This window comes from Orycteropus afer, unplaced genomic scaffold, assembly GCF_000298275.1.
Source record: "Orycteropus afer afer isolate SDZICR_OR568_19922 unplaced genomic scaffold, OryAfe1.0 scaffold00014, whole genome shotgun sequence".
In the NCBI taxonomy this organism is placed as follows: domain Eukaryota; kingdom Metazoa; phylum Chordata; class Mammalia; order Tubulidentata; family Orycteropodidae; genus Orycteropus; species Orycteropus afer.
In genome coordinates, this window is record NW_006921601.1 from 1626396 (window position 1) to 1630802 (window position 4407).

The 4407-nt window shown below is 40.8% G+C and overlaps 1 pseudogene; it reads right to left on the bottom strand.

The window, feature by feature from the left end:
- Positions 1-3204: 3204 nt before the first annotated feature.
- Positions 3205-4125, bottom strand: LOC103210483 (annotated as a pseudogene).
- Between the last annotated feature and the right edge of the window lie 282 nt (positions 4126-4407).

Here is a 4407-nt window from a genome sequence, read left to right on the forward strand (position 1 = left end):
CTCCTCAATTTGAGAGGTGCCACATCAGCAAATGGAGGTCTCGAAAGCTTTACCTTATCCATATGAGTAAGGCTGATTTTACTCTGATGATGCAGCTCTTGCCCAGTCCTACTTTGAGAGCTTTCTAAGCTAAATGACTCATCTTCCTCCTCTGTATTGGACAATGTTTCTGGACTATTCATAAAGGTGCGTAGTAATGTATTAGGCAGTGTTTCCCTGCTATTCATGAGGTTTTCCCTGGTCAATTTTCTGAGAAGTGGATGGCCTCCTCCTTCTGCCTAGTCTGTCTCAGTCTGCAAGTTGGGCTGATACCTGTGCAACAGGTGCACCCCACTGGATTTGAAACACCAGTGACACAGCCTCAAGACTCACAGCAACATGTCACCACAGTAGGACAAACCGACAGACAAGTTTGTCTCCCTTAGATGTTGGAAATCCCTCCAACCACCCTACCTGGATCACTGTGGCTAACTCCTTGATCTGTTCCAGTCCCCTTTGCCTTTTCTGTCCTCTCCCTGCTTCCCGCCTCACTGCTTGTGGTGGGTGGCCTGGGTTCCCTCTCCTCACCTGGGTCCCTGCGGCTGACTCCTCAATCTGTTCCTTTATTCATTGTCCAGCTTGGGCTAGACACACTTCAGTCTTCAAAGTGCTATCTTTGCTCTTCAATTCTTTAAAGAAGTATTTTGCAGCAGATTTTCCCAATGCAATATATTTGATTTCTTAACTTCTGCTTCTATGAGTATTGATTATGGACCCAAGTAAAATGAAGGCCATGATAACTACAATCTTTTCTCCATTTATTATGATGTTGCTTATTGGCCCAGTTGTGAGGATTTTTGTCTTCTTTATGTTGAGGTGTAATCCATACTGCAGACTGTAATCATCTATCTTCATCAGTAAGTGTTTCAAGTCTTCTTCACTTTCAGCAAGCAAGATCGTGTCCTCTCCATATCTCAGGTTGTCAATGAATCTTCTACAAACTTGATGCTGCATTCTTCCTCATATAATCCAGTTTCTTGGATTATTTGTTTGGCATACACTTTGAATAAGTATGATGAAATTATTCAACCCTGATGCATGCCCTCCCTGATTTTAAGCCATCCTGTAGTCCCATGCTCTGTTCGAAAGAGAGCCTCTTGGTCTATGTACATGACCATATGAGCACAATTAAATCTTCTGGAGTTTGATACATTTAATGAAAACAAGGAACTACTGCCTTCTAAATTTCAGATACTTTTAATTGAAGAAGTTTGGAATGTATTCAGCAGAAACAGAGTTTAAGGACCTCTTAATAGTATGGTCCTTGCAAAATTGCCTGTGAAATTTTGCAACTAAGAATCAGATGGGGTTCCTTGATGGCCTAAACCCTCAATTCCCTATTACCCATGGAAGTAAAAAGAAAATTAAAATCCTCACATTTAGACCAATAAGAAGCACCATGATAAACGGAGAAAAGATTGAAGTTGTCAAAGATTTCATATTACTTGGATCCACAATCAACACCAATGAAAACAGCAATCAAGAAACCAGATGATGTATTGAAGTGGGCAAATCTGCTGCAAAAGACCTCTGTAAAATGCTGAAGAGCAAAGATGTCTCTTTGAAAACTAAGTTGAGCTTAACCCAAGCCATGGTATTTTCAATAGCCTTATATGCATGTGAGATCTGGACAATGAATAAGGAAGACCAAAGAAGAGTTGATGCTTTTGAGTTGTGGAGGTGGCAAAGAATACTGAAAGTACTGGAAGAATGAACAAATCTGTCCTGGAAGAAGTGAAGCTGGAATGCTCCTTGGAAGTGAGAATGGCCAGACTTCATCTCACCAACTTTAGTCATGTTGTCAGAAGGGACCATTCCCTGGAGAAGGATATCATGCTTGGTAAAGTGGAGGGTCAACGAAAAAGAGGAAATCCCTCAATGAGATGGATTGCCACAGTGGCTGCAACAACAGGCTCAGGTATAGCAAGGACTGTGGGGCTGCTGCAGGACCAGACACTATTTCACTCTACTGTACATAGGATCACTATGAGTTGGAACTGACTTGACGACACCAACAACAACAACAGCATGGAAGTAATGACATGATTACCTTCCAACTGCACTGATGTTTTTTGTTTCTTCCCTCTTTTTCATCAGATTTTGATGTCCAGTAAACTTAACAGCATGCAACATTTACATTCTCTTCACTCAGAACTCAGGCACAGCTACAGATCATATGAGGCATGGTTTGGAGTACACAGAATGTCCTCCATACCACCCTAGTCAGATCCACCACTTCTCACATTACTACTCTTTTGATTCCCTACCTCTGCATCAATATGGGTCCTCAGTATTCCAGCCTTTCCAGAAAGAGTTTGAGGGGTTTGACATAGAAAAGAAACTTTCTTCTTGGCATTGTCTGATATTATTATGAATATTATCTTTTTTGAGTCAGAGGGCTCCACAGTCATGGTCAAAAAAGATAATGCCATTTCTAGGCTCTGGACCTCTACTTATTCTTCCTCACTCTGAATGGGGACATCTAAGGAGCTCTGGTGGCATCGTGCCTAAGGCATTTGACTGCTAACCAGAAGGTTTGTGGTTCAAACCCACCAGCCATTCCACAGAACTAAGACTGGACAATCTACTTCTGTCAAGATTTATCACCTCAGAAACCCAAAGGGGGTCACTATGAGTTGGAATCAACTCGATGGCAGTGACTTTGAGTTAAAGAGATGACATTTATGGGCACAAAACTGACACAGAGTCATGGCCTAAAAAACATACCTAGAGTTTTAATTGCATCTGAAGAAAGAGTTCTGGATCATGGAGAAGATCCAGAGTTCAGACAGATATGAACTTGAATTCATGCCTCATCACTCACCAAACATGACTTTTGTCAATATTTTTCCCTATATGTTTGTTTCCTACTATATAAAGTGGAATAATAATCTCTGTCCTATAAAACTGTTGTGAGTATGGAATGATTTAAATATATAAAATTCAAGACACAATGGTAGGTACCTAAATATTAGTTACCTGAACTAGGTAGATCAACTTCAATCGAGTATTAAGAGATCCACCATGATTTCTATACTAGAAGAACAACACTGGGTAAGAAATATTCACCATTCAAGTACTGCTTTACTATCTCTAATCATATACACTGAAGTAGAAACAGAAGAAATGGTAATAGTAGTCTCCATAGAGAGTCCATCTGTGTGTTCAAAGCTCCCTCTGCAGCAACCTCTGAAATCTCTGCTTTAACTTTTTGGTTTGAAACCCATAAACAATGGTATTCAAGACAGGAGGAATGAACTGATGAAAGAAATTGAGCAAGATGAGGATGTCAATGGGGACCCTCTTTCTGCCTACATTTGTTAACATCACAATGAACAAGTTGGTGCTGAAGAATAAGATGATGAAGAAGTAGAAGTCAGATGTGCTCAGAATTGTGACTTCAGCCCCCTCAGTCTTAATGCTAAGTATAGCTCTCAGAACAAAGATGTAGGAGAGGAAAATGAGGATGAAGTCCACATCATAAGACCAGTACAAATTGGCAGGTTCTGTTAAGAATGAAATTTTGACAGCAAAGTCTGGACACAGACAAGTTGGCCCAGATGGAGTTCTCAATGACATATTCCTCACAATAATGAAGATATGCAAAGAGAACGGGAATAGGTGAAAGCACCAAAGTGTTCTAAGTTGCAATGCAGACACTAGCTTTGACCACAAATTGGTCAATGATGACAGAAGAAGATCACAATAGCCAGCAGATGGCCATGTATTGGTTATAGATTATGACCATAACTATGTAGGATTCCATGGGGAAGGAAGTGTTCATGATGAACATCTAGAAGAAACAAGCAGAGAAACTGATGGGCCTGAGGCTAAACCAGAAGATAGTCAGAACTTTGGGGATGACAGCCTGATGCACAGGGAGAGGAGGCTGACCATGTAGTACATGGACTCACGCAATGAGGCTTCCAGCCAGATGGTGACCAAGAGGGTGCTGTTCACCCCCATGCCCAAGAGGAAGAGGAGGCTGAAGGCCAGAGATATCCAATGTTGCCAACTCTGGTAGTTAGGGAAGCAGATGAGGAATTCCGAGACTGGAGCAGTAGATGAGTTGCTGACTAATGCCATGAGATAAATCCCAAACTGAAGAGATGTCACCAGGGTTTGTGTATAGTAAGATACAGGAATTAGACCAATACATAAGAAAACTGTCAAAGTATCTTCCAGCATTACATAAGTAGAAAATCAATAAGACATAAAAGACCCACCCTAAATGAAGGCAAGTTATAGTGAAACAAATGTGAAAGGGAAGGGGTGACTTGCCAAATTTTTCTGAAGTTAATTTGATAAGACAGACTACCAAAGGAAACAAATGAGAAGGATTAACTTCACTAAAGCTACTGTAAAAAA